Below are 18,882 nucleotides of genomic sequence, written 5' to 3' on the forward strand. Positions count from 1 at the left end.
GTATGCAATGCTACGGAAAACCTTCAGAGAGTTAAAACTTTCTATAGGAGACTGGACATGCTACTGGTGTGGTTATGTCATGTTGTGGGAGGCAGAAAATGGAGACATGTTACATGAGATTGCTAGAGATCACTGCCATTAAAACCCCTTTACAACTCAATGCTCCAGCTCCTGGCTGCTGAGTTATAATAAACTAGAATTCCCATTTTACTATACTCCTGCATAGCGACAAATATCATTTTAATTATTTCTAATTAGACATGATAAAGGTGTGAGATGAATTATAGTAGTTTGCTATGGTACTTTTTTTTTAGTTTAGTGAATAAGCCAGTTATTAAGATACAAACAAAAAAGGGAATAACAGCAAGATAAAACTTTATTGTCCAACCAGCATGAGATTTGGTTTCTGTGACTAAAATGGACACATTTCTCTCCACCTGTTTTATATAACACCTGGATACATCAAATATTACTAGAAGTAATTTTTGATTAAAATGTTTATGGTAACGCTTTCTAGAGCCAGAGATACAATGCAAAGGCAATAAAATGTTGACATTCCACAAATTACAAACAAAATCAGGTACAGAGTCATATAAAATAACTGATGGATGAAACAACAAAAATAACAAAACTTTGAAGAGTCCATGGTATAAAGAGCCATCGGGAGTATGTGGTGGGATAAGGATGGTAGAAAGAATTATGGGTCCGCTGTTTGATAATATGTCATAAATAGGAACTCTGGTGGGAGTAAGTGTAAGTCTCTCTGACCTCCAGAGATCACTATTTGAAAATAAGGAAATTTAGAGAATTTTGAAAATAGAAAAGAACAGAAAGGGGTGTTATATAATAGTTGAGCAGAAGGAATAAAAGTAAGCTATGGGAAGGAATGAAAGGGAGCTATGGGATCGAGGACAGGGAAACTAGCAGTAATTTTAGATACAAAAGCACAAAAGGGCTAGTAAATAGTGATTGTTTTCTTATTTATTTCTTTTTTAATCCAGTTAACATAGTCTTTGGTGAGGAATGTGTAGACACTTGGTCGTTCAGGATTCCCACATAGTCTTGGACCAAAAGAAACAATTCCCCGAAACATTTTCTTGCATATTAAAGGTCCTCCAGAATCACCCTGAAATATATAAAACAAAATAATATAATCAAAAACTGTTAGACTAGGAAGACGAGAGGGTCAGTGGTTAGGCAGTGCTAGATCATCCACAGGGTAAGCTAGGCAGGAGCTTAAAGCCTGGTGGATGTGCAGGGGTCCAGATACAAGCTTTATACTTTTGCATTAAACCAGGGTGATAGCGCTGTTGATCAAAGCTGTGAACTTACCTCTCACTTCACAAGAGATGATACACTTGTAAGCAGTTGGTGCCTATTGCAATCCTTACCACTGTCAATCAAAAGGATATGGAATAGAAGGGGGGTGGGGCTGTTATCTTGTCTAGGGACCCATTCTACCTTAATTACTCTCTGCATATAAAGCTGGCCAGTGGGCTCATGGAAAAAAAAAAAACAGATTTCTCCATTCACATAAATTAGGTGGATGAAGGAATCCTCACTAACGGGATATTGTTTTCTGACATTGAAACCTGCCTGCTGGACCGGCCAAATTTTGTCCAGTGTATGGCCAGTTTCAGTGAACAGTTACATTGATTTTAGATTTTACCTTTATTTGCTATAAATTATATTTAGAAATCTAGATATGAGGATTCATCAATGAAAAATGTCAGTGGAATGACTATTCCAGGCAAGAGCAATCCATGAACTGTCAATGATGAGATAAGGAAAGACTTTTCCCCACTGTAATGATAAATTATTAGATGCCTCACTGAAGTTTTGGGACACTGTCTGTATTAAAATGGTTTGTGCTTAGTAAGTTTTGTTAACCTTCATAACCAAACATATTGTCACGTTATTGTTGACTGCTTGGGAAAATTAATAAGCCGAATGTGCCGAAGTTTGGAACAAATGAACTCTATGAGGGGAAGAAGAACATGCAAATACATTTTGCCCATTTTTAAGGTTAATAGGAAAGGAATTGTCAAACAAACTGGCTGGGAAACATGTACCAATGCAAAAAAAAAACTGTTCAACAGAGATCAGCATTTTTAAATAGGCTTAAACAGCAGCATTAATTACTTGACAACCAATCTGTAGCAGATGTACTGCTACAGGGCTGCCACACTGTGCAAAATCACCTAAATATACGTGATTTTGCTCTTCCAGGTAGGGGGCGCGTGTGCATGCTGCTCTACACTTGGTTCCTGAGAAAGTCAATCACCAGGTCCAGCTGGGACTCGGTGATCATTGGCGAAGCTGAGAGGGGGGAGATCTATGTGTAAACAACACAGATCTCTCACCTGTCAGCATAGACGTGCTGCTTTCTATCTCTCTGCACAGCATCAGGTCTCTCTAATAAAACAGCACACAATTTTCAAAGTAAAACACAAACAGCACACTGTTAACCCTTTGATTGCCTCAGATGTTAATCACTTCCTGCCCAGTGTTATTAGTATAGTGTCAGTGCTTTTTATTAGCACTGATTACTGTATTAGTATCGCTGGGGATGTCTGTGGTAGTTAGACAGTTCCTACCCAGTGGCAGAATGCCTGCCGCAATACTGCAGTCCCGCTATAAGTTGCTGATCGCTGCTATTACTAGTATAAAAAAAACACATAAACCAATTATTATACACTTATTGGGATTTTTTTTTAGCAAAGACATGTAGCAGAATACAATTTGGCCTAAATTCATGAAGAAATTTAATTTTTTTTATTGGATATGTTTTATAGCAAAAAGTTAAAAATATTGTGTTTTTTCCCCAAAATTGTCAGTCTTTTTTGTTTATAGTGCAAAAAAATAAAAAAAGCAGGGTGATCAAATACCACCGAAAGAAAGCTCTATTTGTGGAAAAAAATGACATAAACTTAATTTATGTACAGCATTGCATGACTGTGCAATTGTCCGTTAAATTAACACCATAATTTCCCCCCAGTGTCAGAATTCACGCTGCAGTCCTGCTATAAGGCGCTTATTGCTGCCATTACTAGTATAAATTAAAGAAAAAATAAATTCCAGTATCTATGCCGCCAATTGTACACGCTATTACTTTCATGTAAACCAATTAATTTACACGTATTGGGATTTTTTTTTAGCAAAGAATTGTCGCAGAATACATTTTAGCCTAAATTTATGATTAAATTTGATTTTTAAAATTTTTTTACTACACATGTTTAATAGCAAAAAGTCTAAAATATTGTTTTTTTTTTTTTTTTTCAAAATTGTCTTTTTTTTCATAGCGCAAAAAATAAAAATGCACAGGCGATCAAATACCACCAAAAGAAAGCTCAATTCATGGGAAAAAAGATGTAAATTTCATTTGGGTACAGTGTTGTATGACCGTGAAATTGTCAGTTAAAGTAACGCAGCGCCACATCACAAAAAATGGCCTGGTCATGAAGGAGGGTAAATCTTCTAGGGAGGCAAGTGGTTAAAAATGCTTGCTGCTTGTGAAATGGCACACCTGTATGGCATAATAAAGCAAAAGTGACATTTACAAAACAAAAATGCCATTTAAATTGCTGATAACATATAACATTCCCCATCACTTCAATCTGTCTGTAAACAACAAACTAGGGATTCCCTTCAACATCTAGCCAGCATAAGGGTGCACTCTCCTCGTGCATTACTGTGATAAAAAAATGGATTTATTATAAAAAAAGACAAGTGAATAATGAAAACCAAGGGTCACATAAACAAACGCGTTAGCTTTCTTTACCATAGGACCCCTCAAATCCATACCAGAGCCTTATCCAAGCATGCAGCCTTGCTGGCCAGAAAAGGGGGGAGGGCAGCAAGCAATGGACTCTTCTCATAAACCTTTTCAGGGGGAACCCACGCAAAAAAAATAACAGAATAGGGACGCCTCAGATCCATACCAGCCCCTTATCCAAGCATGCAGTCTTCCTGGCCAGGCGAGCGGGGCAGCAAGCAATGGACTCTCCTCATAAACCTTTTCAGGGGGAACCCACGCAAAAAAATAATAGCATAGGGACCCCTCAGATCCATACCAGCCCCTTATCCAAGCATGCAGTCTTGCTGGCCAGGAGAGGGGGGCAGCAAGCAATGAGCTCTCCTCATTAACCATTTCAGGGGGGTTCCCACGCAAAACACACTGTCCCCACATTGATGTGGACAAGGGACAAGGGTCATTCTCACATCCCTGGCCCCATTCACTTCTATCCAGGAGATTCCCCAGCCAGCAACTGAATGTAAACAAAGGGATCAGCGATGCTAGCTGATATCACTGACCAAATATGGCCATGTATCCTTATATGGTTAATTATGTCATCCAGAATCCCCAGTCCCACTGTTTACATTCAGATGAATGGGGTTGGGATGTACAATAGTTGCTAGGAATCTGGCAACTATCAGCATTTTAGAATCCACAGTGCTGAGCGGGAAGCTGTCATTCATTAATGGCAGTAGTAATATTAATGAATGACTTCCTGCACAGTTGTTGGTTTGATGTGGGGTTGGACAAACAGGCCATTTAATTTACAAAGTGCAAACAGCTAGAGTTCTGGATGAAACCTATTGCCCTGAACTTCTGCTTGGAAAATGTGTCTTAAATGACAATAACTATTCCATACTTACTCTGCATACATCTTTCTCTCCATTTGCATCAATGGTGCACATCATGTTTGGGGTGATCGTTATGCTAGATTTCCACATAGCAGCACATTTCTCTCTGCTTGTTACTGTAAGGTTTACTTCCATAAGCTTGTCTGACATTTGCAAAATATTCTTCCTGGTTGAACCCCACCCTGCTGTGTCACACGCAGTCCCATCTTTAACATCATTGAATTTCTTTGGTAATGGCAGGATCTTCACAGCTTTGTTTAGTTTAGCTTTACATGACAGCTGAAAGAGATTTGGAAAGCTACAGTTATTCTTTATTCAAATAATTTTGAGGTCTTATCTGACTGGGCTATGAATATGAGAAGCAACAAAAATCATATTTAGTTCTGATCAATATTGGGAGAGTTCCCTTTGTCAAGATATTGCCAAAAATTGGGACATTTGACCAAAATGTCACCATTTGGGTGAAATCCAGTAGAACAACAGAGAAGGCAAATCTGCAGTGAGTTTTAACTAGCTCCTGTGAGTTGGAGAATTTCCTTTAAGCTATCTTGGACCTGTTATTGTGTCAAACTACCCTAACCTTTGTGAAAGAAATGTTAAATTCTGTATTAAATTGTACTTAATTTTGTATGCTTTGCTTATGTTTTGCACACTGCACTCATAATCTACACACAGCACTAATAAAGTTTTACACATGATCACCCTATTCTATTAAGAATTCACATATTTTATAAACCCTGATAAGAAACTACCTTGCCTACTGTATGCCCTGCTTCAATTACACCCCTTGTTACCTTAAAAGTACAATTGTAAAATTAATCTGATACCTATTTAAGCATGGTTAGGTTATTAAAAAAATGTGCCAAATAGGCAGAACATTTATTTGGAATGATGTTGGGTTTATTTTTTTGTGTCTGTTCCCTAGTGGAGAAGGGTAGGTGTTCAATACTCTTAACATACTTCCTCTCCTAGGTGATAACATTATTCCTCCATAGATACAGTACAATGTATGAAAGTTGCCATCCTAGTGGAGAAAGTGTGTTAATGGCAGGATCACTGGGTAAATATAGATTAAAAAGAAGCAAGCCTGATGACAAAAAAATTAATGTAGCCACAACATCCAAGTTTTGAAAAGCTGCAATATATTTTTTGTCTTTTCTTGGGTTTAAATACACTTTTATTGTTTACCTGATATTCTTACCTGTACAAGCTTGAGGTCATTATTCTTTGTTTGCTCATCATAGTTATGTCCTATGCTTCTTAAGACCTTGAATGTCTGTACATATTTATCTTCTGCTTTTTCCTTGAGTGGACACCCAGTTTGATTATAGATGAAGAATTGCTAAAAATTAAATATGAGCAAAACAAATGTTTTGTCTACCATTAATGTAAATGCAAACCATAACCGGGCAACATTTAGCATTTATTCTAAAAAATAACTCTTCTCCATCTTTTTTTGCATTTCACCACTGCTGATCTCCATCTTTTTTAGTTACTTCCTGTCTCGATACACGCTACCTAGCATTACCTGCATGTCATTGTTCTAGATGACATTCTTGATAGTGACAATAGTAGTCCATGTCTGCGCAATGTGTGTCAGCATGGTCACCTGTAGTCTCAACAAGGGACACATGTGAGAGGGTGAAAACAGAAGCAAAATGACAGTCAGTTGACAGTTGTTCCCTCATAACAAGTACCTTTATAATAAGATTACCAGCATTTGAAGACACTTTATAATAAGATTACCAGCATTTGATGGCGCTGTAAAGACACCAGGGATAGTGAAAAAAAAAAAGTAAAGGTAAAGGTGAAAAATAAAGAATGTAACAGTTACATGTTGGAAAACAAAAAAAGGATATCACAAGGGAAAGAAAAAAGGGGAAAAAATGGGAAACAAAAAGAAAAAAAAGGAGAAAAAAAAGTAAGAAAAAAAAGGAGGGAACTACAAAATGAAAAAAAAAAAAAGGAAAAACAGGAAGGAACCAGAAAACAAAAGGGGGAAAAAAAAAAAAAGGAAAAGTGTGTGTGTGTGTGTGGGGGGGGGGGGGGAAGAAGAAAGGAAAAAGGGGAGAAAAAAGAAAAGAAAAAAAAGGAGAAACAAAAGTGGTGGTGGGGGGGGAGAAGTGGGAACATCAGGAAAATGAAGGTGGGGTAATCTGGTATTAGGTGAAGAGGATAAAAATTGGAAACAAAAAGAAAAAAGGGGGGAAGAAAAGCCTTGCCCCTCAGAACAATGAAACCTCACATAGCACTATCATCAGAGTCTAGCCCAGTGCAACAATGTATGCGGCTTTATCAAGTAAAATAATCGTCAGCCCCACCAGGGGACACAATTAATCTAGGAGCAGGGTTGGGACTACGTGGTCAGTCCTATATACACTTACGGGCAAAAGGTGAAAAAAAGGGAAAAAAAATAGGAAACAGAGAATGAAAATATAGTAATGGCTAACAAACCCTAAAGACATAGCTGACCAAGTGTGTCCAGGTCAAAGGAAAACTGGTACCCAAGAAAAATCAAAAAAGTAATACATATTATCTACTGTCAAGAAAACATGTAAATGACAGATTGGTGTTAAGACCACCGGGTTGTTCTGTCTCAAGCGTGTGTATCCAGTACTCCTCACGGTGAAGGAGTAATTGATCATGGTCACCTCTCTTTCTTTCTCTTTCATTTTATTTACCATAATGTATAAAGAAAAAATCTGGTATGCTCTGACCCTAAGAGTTAGTTTGGCAGTGGACCAACAGACACACCAACAGACATCACAGCATTACTGCACACTATGGCTTGTGTTTTATGGCTTGATCAGTAAATACTGTACGTGCCACGGCCTGCAGTGTCCAATGGTGTTCTCTCTACTTGACACCAAGTCATGACCAGGCTTTTCTTCCATTTTTTCCCTTCCCTTTAATTTTAATAACGCTGTGCTGATTTAGGACTCTAATTTCAGTATGCTACATTCAGACCATACCACTGTTTTACACATGGGGTCCACAGTGATATCAGCAAGTGTCCTATTGTCCTTTTTTCTGTTTAAGTTTACTTTTATTTAAAAAATTGTAGTTTTATAAAGATGTTATCTTCACTTACCACAAAAAGAGAAACACATTATTCACCAGCATATCTATAGCAAGGATTTGTCATGTTGGACCTATGCACATGTTGTAAAAGTATAAAATAGTTGTATTTTTTGAAAGCACTAGATTGTTTGTTTGTTTCCAGTTAGTTTAACTGTACTTTTGATGCAGATTGATTACATATAGGGAAAAAAATTGAAAATTTTTGTTTCTTTAAAATTATGGTGAATTCTTTTCTCTTAATCGTAGTCACATGCATTTGGAAATCAGAGATACTTTTTGGCTTCCTTCAAGCACTTTAAAGTTCAATAGGTAGACTAAAAAAAGCACTGTTTACTAAATATAACCAATCAAGAGTTGGAACATGGAAGGAAAACCGGGAGAAGATGGAGGCACCTACGACCAACAAGAACATTAACATCGCACCGCTGGAGGGGGTTGATTGACAGATAAGCCTCCCATAATGTGCTAATATGCTATGCATACTAGTACATAATAGCATAAACCTCCTGGGGGCCTTTTTTCCCAAAACATTTGAACATTTTAGGCTAGGTTCACATCTATGCAGGCTGCAGTTGATGCGTTTTTCTCACATGTTTTGCACTTTTGAACATGTTTTTTTAATGCGTTTTGATGCTTTTTTATGTGTTTTGCACTTTTTTTGCTAATAGGTCTGTTCATGTAGTGTGACGTAGATGCAACTTTACACTCACTGGCACTCAAGTAGCATCAAAGTCACATCAAAGTAGTGCATGAACGTTTATTTGTCCAAAGTTGCATGTTAGGGTTTAGGGTAAGGGCTAGGGTTTGGGTTGGGGCTGGGGTTAAGGGCCAGGGTCAAACCACAAGGTGAGCGCATAAGTGTGTCGGAGGTGGATATAACACTGGGGGTCACACTAATTCACTGGATGGATATATACAGAGGAGATATTGCACAATAGCACAGAGCCTTAAAGGGACGGTTCACTAAGAATTATTTATTTATATCGGGACACTGTTAGTATATAAACGCACAGTGGATACGATTTGGATAACGCATGGTCAATATGGGCAGCAATATGAGATAGAGTGCGTTATTGTTTTATATAAGGTGATACATTTGGAGCACAGATTATGCACTTTATGATATTTAAGCATTGTCACATAGCAAGTTTTATGTACTTATAATTTATATCTTATTTTTATTTATTATTTGATTATATAGTATTGTGCTACATTTTTGTATATTATTATTTGTATGTGGGAACACTATACCTATTAGCTGCAATATTTGATTATATTGATGTGGATAGGCATATTGCGTTGTAAGTTTTCACATTATATTCTAGCCCTTGTCCCCAACCCCAGCCCTTAACCACAGCCTAACATGCAACTTTGGACACATAAAGGTTCCTGCACGACTTTGATGCAACTTTCATGCTACTTGAGTGCAAGGGAGTGTAAAGTCACATCAACGTCTCACTACATGAACTGAACTGATATACTTTCCTATTAGCAAAAAAACCTCCGCAAAACGGATCACAAAGCAACACTTGCGTTGTTGGTGCAGGTCCATTGAAGTCTGTTACACCCAAAATGTAATCTGCTGCGGGAAAAAAGTCCCTGATCCTTTAAAAAATGCACAGATGTGAACTAGATCCATAGGAAACCATGTTAAATGCACTCTGGTGCTTTTCTGCAAACTGGAAAAAGCACTGAAATCCACTTAAGTGTGAACCTAGGGTTAAATAAGACACCCCCACCCCCACACACACACCTACACAAAACACTAGACAGTTTTGAAAATCCTTACCACTTAGGAGAAGTCTAATTGAATTTTCATGGACTTGTGTCTGTAATCCAAAAGAAAACAGCATCTGCTCTGCCAAGGAGGAGGTGTAACAGCAGGGATTACATCACATCCTCTTCTCTCTCTCTCTGCAGTACATGGAAACTACAGTTCCTATCAATCACAGGGAATTGTAGTGAATGTGGGTGTACAGGCCTGTACAGGGTGGAAGTGTCTGAGAGTCTCAGTCCGCCCATCACTGCAAGAGGGGCTGAATTATACCACTGCTTCTTGGAGAAAGAACTACAGAAGGGAAGTGCCAAGATCAGTGGCTGGAGGAATAAGAGACAAAGCATCTACCAGTCTTACAAAGAGGAAACCAAAGAGAATGAATGGTTTGATTTGAAAATGAATAGGCTATTTCAGAGCAACTACTGAGCAGGGGTGGACTGACCATTAGGAAACTCGGGCACTGCCCGAGGGCCCGGGGTCAGTAGGGGGGCCCCATGAGATGCCCCTGGTACTTTTTTCATAGGCTTTTTTTAGTTTGGGCAAGGACACAGGGGCCCCATGATCCCCTATTGTCCGGGGGCCCCATGAGTTTTCAGTCCGCCCCTGCTACTGAGTGAATCAGAAGACGGATGACATACACAGTAAATGTAGGAAATCAGCAACAAGGACATGTAAATACATTTTTTTCCTGGAGTTCTATTTTAATTCTGCTTAAACTGCAGCAGATAAGAGTGATGTCACCAACCTGATGTACTGTCTGGCAAGGTTGTACAAATCTCAGCACCGGTTGGACTAAATTACATACTGGGACCTTAAAGGTGCCACTTAAAATTAGCAACACTGAATATGTTTAAAATGTGTTAAATTAATGATATAAAAATATGTTAAAATACATATAACAACCATAACCTAAATCCCAGGTAGAATACACATCTTGCTCCCGCAGGCTCCTCCAAGATGCTAGACCAGTCCCTGCAGCCTCTTCTTCCCTGCACTCCAATGATCTAAGGTGCTCTAGCATCATCAAGTCCAATGCGGGGACCTGAGGACATCAAGGGACAATCCACTGCTGGAGCGAAGGGAAGTGCTGCAAGGGAGGACCTTTTCCTTTTCCAGGGTTGAACTTTAAAAAAACTATTGAAACAGTTGTCTTTAATGAGCGTAGACAAAATGATATTTACTTACACTGTGCAGTGAGCTGCAGTTAACACCCAGTTAGATTTTATTAATGTACCAGCACATAGGGATCTTCCTGTTTTCAGTAGGGCCATATATGGTCTAGAGTGAGGAGCAGCTTCCCGTCCACCAATGATGTCACTGCACTCACCTGTACAATATTAGGAACACATTATGAGGAAAACAAACAAAAAAAAACAATCAAAAACATAGTAAATAAATCTGTCACAAACCTTGGTCTGTCTTCGTTTTACATAAAAATTGTATATTCAAAGATTACCTGTGTTGGTAATTCTATGTCAAAATAATGGTAGATCCAAATATAGTATATTGGCATCTGAACTTATATGCAAGTCACAACATTTCCTGTAAAATCACAGCTTAGCTCCACCCTTTGCAATTTACCACACCGTCCTTGTCTTCACTTAATGTGATGGGCAGTCCTTCTAACCAACAGAAAGTCTAAAAAGTGGTATGTAGGTCAAACCAGCAACAAGGCAAAGTTGCATTTAAAGAGAATATACTTGTTTGAAATATATTTATATGTTTGGAACAAAAATATTTTAAATATTTGTACTTTTTGATTCAGAAAAATATTAAATACTGTATTTGAATATTTTGTATGTTCATTTTAGTCAGCTGTAGGCTCCTATTCACATGTGTGCCAGATTAGTGGACTTATCTGCTCTACTTAAAAAGACCATTGTTTACAGATCTCAATAGCTCAAGCTAAAATTTCTCTCCTGCACATACTGCCTGGTGTTATATCCTTTGTATGGCCCTCCTGCACATACTACCAGCTGCATACTCCGAGTAGTTTTCTCCCATCTTTGCACTCCCTACAACCTCACAAACACCCCCTTTCCTCTCTCTGATCACAATCTCATCACCTTCACAGTGTCCTCATTTTCAAACACCTATCCCTCCAAGCAGCAAACAATTACCCGCAGAAACCTTCACAACTTGAACCCTGCTCCTTTCCACTCTGCAACTGACCGACTCTATGACACAATCTCTCCCCTGTCCTGCCCTGACCTGGCCACTGCTGTCTACAATAGTTTGCTTTCATCCACATTAGACTCACTTGCTTCTCTAACAACACGAAGCATCAGGCCCCGACCGTTACAACCTTGGCAGACTGACGACACCAGAAATCTTAAACGACATAGTCGTGCGCTGGAGCGATTGTGGCGTAAAACCAAATCTCAACAAGCATTCACCCTATATAAATCTGCTTTCTTAACATACAATTCCTCCCTTCATGCTGCCAAACAAGCCTACTTTGTCACTCTTATTAATACCTTGTCATCCAGTCCTCATCGTCTCTTCTCTACTTTTAACTCTCTACTTTCTCCACCTCCACCCAGTACCTCACTCACTGCTCACGAGATTACAAATCATTTCAAAAACAAGATTGACGCAATTCGTAGGGGCATCGTCACTGCACAGACATCCATCCCACTTAGCATACCTTATACTATACCTCCCTCAACACTTTCCTCTTTTGACCTTGCTACTACCGAAGAGGTCACTAAGGTTTTCTCAGAAGCCCGTCTCACTACCTCCCCCCTGGATCCTGTCCCCACACAACTCTTACAGTCACCCTCTTCTTCAATCCTATGCTTCCTCACTCACATCTTCAATCTTTCCCTCTCTACTGGTGCCTTCCCCTCCCCTCTAAAGCATACGCACATCACTCCCATACTTAAAAAGCCCTCCCTGGACCCCACCGACCTGAACAAAGACCCATCTCCCTGCTGCCATTTACCTCTAAACTCCTAGAACGCTTAGTCTACAATCGTCTGAGCTCCCACCTCACCGTCAACAACCTTCTTGACCCTTTACAGTCTGGCTTTCGCTCACTACATTACACTGAAACTGCCCTACTGAAACTCACTAATGATCTACTAACTGCTAAAACCAATGGCCACTACTCCTTACTCTTACTACTTGACCTCTCTGCGGCTTTTGATACGGTTGACCATCCCCTCCTCCTCAAAAAACTCCACTCTCTTGGCCTCAGAGACTCTGCTCTCTCCTGGTTCTCCTCCTACCTATCGCAGCGCTCCTTCAGTGTTACCTATAACGCTGCCTCCTCCTCTTCACTCCCTCTTTCTGTAGGGGTCCCTCAAGGTTCTGTCCTTGGACCCCTTCTCTTCTCCATCTACACCTCCTCCCTTGGTCACTTGATAAACTCCCATGGCTTTAAGTACCATCTCTATGCTGATGACACACAAATCTTTCTTTCTATGCCTCACCTTACCCCTTTAGTCTCCACTTGCATTACTAACCTACTAAGTGACATATTGGCATGGATGTCACTCCACTTCCTCAAACTCAATCTTTCCAAAACTGAGCTCTTAGTATTCCCCCCAGCCCATGCCCCCTCCCCTGACTTCTCTAGGTGTAATCCTAGACTCCCATCTGTCCTTTCAGCCCCAAATCCAATCACTGTCCAAATCTTGTAGACTTCACCTCCGCAACATCTCCAAGATACGCCCGTTCCTAACCTCGGAAACCACTAAGTAACTTATCCACTCCCTTGTTATATCTCGCCTTGACTATTGTAACTCCCTCCTCATTGGCCTACCGAATCGCAGGATATCCCCTCTTCAGTCTATCATGAATGCTGCTGCCAGACTCATCCACCTTACTAACTGTTCCGTATCTGCCACCCCTCTCTGCCAATCCCTCCATTGGCTTCCCGTTGCCCAACGGATAAAATTCAAAACATTAACAATAACTTATAAAACCATTTATAACTCTGCCCCAAATTATATCACCGATCTTGTCTCTAAATATCACCCAAACCGTACTCTCCTCTCCTCGCAAGACCTCCTGCTCTCTAGCTCCCTTGTCTCCTCCTCCCATGCTCATCTCCAGGACTTCTCCAGAGCTTCCCCCATCCTCTGGAACTCTGTACCCCAATTTATCAGACTATCGCCTACTCTGCTCACTTTTAGGAGATCTCTGAAAACCTATCTCTTCAGGGAAGCCTACCCTGCCCTCTGCTAATAATGGAATTTTCTACTGTGCACTACTGTTAGACAGGACTGACACGACTGACAGGAGAAGGTTAGTCCCAGTCTGCTGCTTTTCAGCATGACATCTCCAGGCTAAGAAGTGAGAGGAGCCACGCAGGAGCAGGATGGAGGTAGTTACAAACGTGAGTGCAGCAGCTGAAGATAAATGCAGCTGTGTACAGACAAATGGTAAACCCATAGGGGGAGTGAAGGGGTTAATTAACATTTCCACTAGCCAGTAATACAAGGGCAATTAACACTGCCACTGGCCATGGCTGCATTAATGGCCAGTGGCAGCGTTTATTAACCCTTTGTATTACTGGCTAGTGGCAATAATATTTAACTCTCTCACTCCACAAGGGCGTTAACCATTTCTTTGTACAAAGCTGCATTAGTGCACTCAAGTCGACTCGAACATAAAGCCCATCACTAAATGCAAGGCATAAATGTGCAATTTGGAATAAAAGATTAAAAATGCTGTTGGTCATACACTTGATAATGGCCATGCTGTTGTACAGTTAAAGTACTATGTATGGCCATTCATCACATTCCTAAATTAGGATGAGGTGGAGATACAAAATTAGTATAAAAGAGGAAAGATGTGAAATGGATACAACAACAAAATATTTGACAACCATAGAGGGTTAATGGGGATTTTTAATCTACATTTATTGTTATGATTTGGATGATTGCTGTGATTAATTTTGATATATGAGATTATAAAAGTTTTGAATGATGATTTTCGATGGCAGCATGTTAATGTGAGAACAAAAAAGAAAAAAAAAACTTGCCTGTGGCACACATTCACTGACTATTGGTGCACAGGTGTGGTCAGACACCACCACTGGAGAGAAGCACTGACTGAGCTTGGTAGGGAAAACTTCTCCACAAGAACACCACTCTGAGCCTCTCCTGCTGTGTGGGTAAACAAGAAATGCTGGGATACTAATTTCAGAGCCCAAAGATGTCCCCTTCATCAGTCGTGATGTACAGTCAGTGCTTATCTCCAGTAGCGGTGTCTGTCCATGCATCAGAAGCTGCTGCCTTGACAACGTTGGGGCTTGCTCCTAATGAGACGACAGGTGGTGTCCTGGGGTATTTCCTCCCAGATCTGGACCAGGGCATCACTTAGCTTCTGGACAGTCTGAGGTGTCACCTGGTGGTGTCGGAAGGACCAAAACATGCTACCCCATAGGTGTTCTATTGGATTTAGGTCAGGCGATCGTGGGGGCCATTCAATGGCATCAATTCCTTTATCCTCTCACCACATTATCATGCACCAGGAGGAACCAAGGACCCACTTCACCAGCATAGCGTCTGACAATGGGTCCAAGGATTTCATTCCGATCCCTAATGGCAGTCAGGGTGCCATTGTCTAGCCTGTAGAGGTCTCTGCATCCCTCCATGGATATGCCTCCCCAGACCATCACTGACCCACCACTAAAATGGTCATGCTGAACGATGTTACAGGCAGCATAAAATTCTCCACAGCCTCTCCAAACCGTTTTCACATCTATCACATGTGCTCTGGGTGAACCTGCTCTCATCTGTGAAAAGCACAGGGCACCAGTGGCTGACCTGCCAATTCTGGTGTTCAATGGCAAATGCCAATTGAGCTCTATGGTACCGGGCAGTGAGCACAGGGCCCACTAGAGGATGTCAGGCCCTCAGGCCATTCTCATGAAGTCTGTTTCTGATTGTTTGGTCAAAGACATTCACACCAGTGGCCTGCTGGAGGTCATTTTGTAGGGCTTTGGCATTGCTCATCCGTTCCTCCTTGCACAAAGGAGCAGATACCGATCTTGATGATGGGTTAAAGACCTTCTATGGCCCTCTCCAGCTCTCCTAGAGTAACTGCCTGTCTCCTGGAATCTCCCCCATGCTCTTGAGACTGTACTGGGAGACACAGCTAACCTTCTGGCAATGGCATGTATTGATGTGCCATCCTGAAGGAGTTGGACTGCCTCTGCAGGGTCCAGGTATCGCCTCATGCTACCAGTAGTGATACTGACCCTAGCTAAATGCAAAACTAGTGAAAAACAGTCAGAAAAGATGAGTAGGGAAAGAAATGTCAGTGGCCTCCACCTGTAAAACCATTCCTGTTTTGGGGGTTGTCTCATTATTGCCCTTCTAGTGCACCTGTTGTTAATTTCATTAACACCAAAGCAGCTGAAATTGATTAACAACCCCCTCTGCTACTTAACTGACCAGATCAATATCCCAGGAGTTTCAGTGACTTGATGCTATACTATCCTTATATATATGTATATACAGTTGTGTTCAAAATAATAGCAGTCAGACATCACTAACCTGATCAATCACTGTTTTTGGTAGAAATGATATTTCTACATGGCAAATAATTTACTAGCAGGTGTAGTAGAGTAATAGAAATCCAACAGACCCAACAGTCATGACATGCATGCTGCTGATCCTGTGTAATTGAATCACTAATTGTAAGGGGCATGTTCAAAATAATAGCAGTGTGGAGTTCTATTAGTGAGGTCATTCATTCTTTGAAAAACAGGTGGCAATTATTGCCCTTATTTAAGGAAGGAGGGCAGCAAATGTTGTACATACTGGTTACAGTGCATTTCTCTCTGAAATTCTGAGGAAAATGGGTCGTTCCAGACATTGTTCAGAAGAACAGCGAGTACCTTGATTAAAAAGTTGATTGGAGAGGGGAAAACATATAAAGAAGTGCAGAAAATGATAGGCTACTCAGCTAAAATGATCGCAAATGCTTTAAAATGGCAACCAAAACCTGAAAGACGTGGAAGAAAGTGAAAAACTACCATTCGAATGGATAGAAGAATAGCCAAAATGGCAAGGACTCAGCCAACTATCAGTTCCAGGAAGATCAAAGAAGGTCTAAAGCTACCTGTGAATACTGTTACAATTAGAAGACGCCCGTGCGAAGCCAAGCTATCTGCAAGAAGCCCCCGCAAAGTCCCACTGTTGAAAAACAGACATGTGCTGAAGAGGTTACAATTTGCCAAAGAGCACACTGACTGGCCTAAAGAGAAATGGCGCAACATTTTGTGGACTTATGAAAGTAAGGTTGTTCTTTTTGGGTCCAGTGGCCGGAGACAGTTTGTCAGACGACCCCCAAACACTGAATTCAAGCCACAGTACACTGTGAAGACAGTGAAGCATGGTTGCGCAAGCATCGTGATATGGGGATGTTTCTCATAGTACGGTGTTGGGCCCATTAATCGCATACCAGGGATCATGGATCCGTTTGAATACATCAGAATACTTGAAGAGGTCATGCTGCCTTATGCTGAAGAGGAAATGCCCTTGAAATGGGCCTTCCAACAAGACAACGACCCCAAACACACCAGTAAACGGGCAACATCTTGGTTCCAGACCAACAAGATTGACGTTATGGAGTGGCCAGCCCAATCCCCGGATCTTAATCCAATAGAAAACTTGTGGGGCGACATCAAAAATGCAGTTTCTGAGGCAAAACCAAGAAATAGAGAACTGTGGAATGTTGTCCAATCATCCTGGGCTGGAATACCTGTTCACAGGTGTCAGAAGTTGGTTGACTCCATGCAACACAGATGTACAGCAGTTCTCAGAAACAGTGCTTATACAACTAAATATTAATTAAGTGATTCAAAGGAAAGCAAAATCTTCAAACATTTTTCAGTTTATATAGTGAATGTTTGAGTTTGTAAAGAAGAATACAAACACTGCTATTTTTTTGAACAGTCTAATATTTACTTTTCTTCAATTTTTTTTAGAGGAACAACACAAATTTGATCTATTTTTCTTCATGTTTTGATTTGGAATAGAATGTGTAGTGTTCCCAATGCATTTGTGTGCATGGAAATAAAAGCTATTAGAAGGATTTTGAGCTTTATTCACTTTTTCAACACACTGCTATTATTTTGAACACAACTGTATATATATATAATATATATATAATATATTTACACACACACACAAACATACAGACACGTGGTGATAGCAGGGAAAGAAGGAAATGCCCTCGATGTGAGGAGGAACCCGTTTCCATTGACAGTGCTCAGCAGGCAGACTTTGTAAAATATGACCTGTTGGGGACTGCCCAGCAGTGAGAAAGGAAGCAGGGGAACCTCTTGGTTACTGCTCACATAGCGGCCATTTTCCACTTCTTTTCCTGACACCACCACCTCTAAGGTGGAATAAGTAGTGATACAGAAAACTGCCAGTGAGGTGCTATCCTATTAAATATTTCTATAATAATATTTATGTAGTATATTAGTACTGTAAAGCCAAAATCAGACAAGTGTCAGTTAGCAAAAATAGATAACTCACCACGTGTTATAAAAAAATAACCTCAAATTAGGTGGCTGACTTACAAAATAAAAGCATTATTTGCTGATAACCTATTAAAAACGTAAACGCAAACATGGCTCTGGTCTTTAAAGTGTTGCTAAACCCACAACAGTAATATCAGTCTGTATATGTAGTAAAGCATGCTTGTTATACTCACTGTGAAACGTAAAGGGTTAATCCTCCACATTGTGTAAAAAGGCTGTTTGATTCTGATTTCTCTGATCCTCCCCTTCCAGTATCCCCCTCTTATCTCCTGATAAGACATATCGTGTGGCGACACTCTGCACATGCTCAGCTTAGTGTGTATTGCTAGAGATTTTTTTCTTATTTTCTTTAAAGAGTGCATGTGATCAGCAGAGGGCCAATCAGCACTGTCCAGACAGAGGTCAGGGGTTCTGCATCCCCCTAGAGCAGAATGAAAACTCCTATAAGCTTTAACCAATGCTCTGCTGAACACTGATAGAAGTCACAAGACTGCTCTAACTGCTGATGAGAAAAGGTATTTAGCAGTTTACATTTACGAAAATAATTACATTTCCATGTTCTGTGTACTGTGGGAGACCAGATATAGTGAATGCAGGATCCTGAGTTTAGTAACACTTTAAGTATTTACAATAAGAAAAATGTCTTTCATTTTCCTGCATTGATTTCCCTAGCTTATAGGTCAAACTTACCGTTTGGAAGCAGTAGGGAGGCCAATAAACACCCCGAAATCCAACAGAGCATGCTGTCTCTGGTTTTTCTAAACAGCAAAGATAGAAAATAAAGTTTTCATCGACATTATATACACGGTGGGCTGAAACCGCCTTGTTTACAGTTTCACTTTTACTAGGCACCTAACAAATAAATGTGTTA

General features: G+C 40.3%; 1 pseudogene across 1 annotated transcript; it reads right to left on the reverse strand.

Annotated features, from left to right (window-relative positions):
* Positions 1-358: 358 nt before the first annotated feature.
* On the reverse strand, positions 359-18,764 carry LOC149453695 (granzyme A-like; annotated as a pseudogene). The gene is made up of 5 exons (XR_016314414.1): positions 18,702-18,764; positions 10,691-10,832; positions 5,849-5,989; positions 4,660-4,926; positions 359-1,126 (listed from the first exon to the last, which is right to left on the reverse strand). The product of XR_016314414.1 is annotated as a granzyme A-like (transcript).
* Positions 18,765-18,882: the final 118 nt, after the last annotated feature.

Source organism: Staurois parvus, unplaced genomic scaffold, assembly GCF_062004578.1.
Source record: "Staurois parvus isolate SC_StPar_1 unplaced genomic scaffold, SC_StPar_1.0 ptg000445l, whole genome shotgun sequence".
In the NCBI taxonomy this organism is placed as follows: Eukaryota; Metazoa; Chordata; class Amphibia; order Anura; family Ranidae; genus Staurois; species Staurois parvus.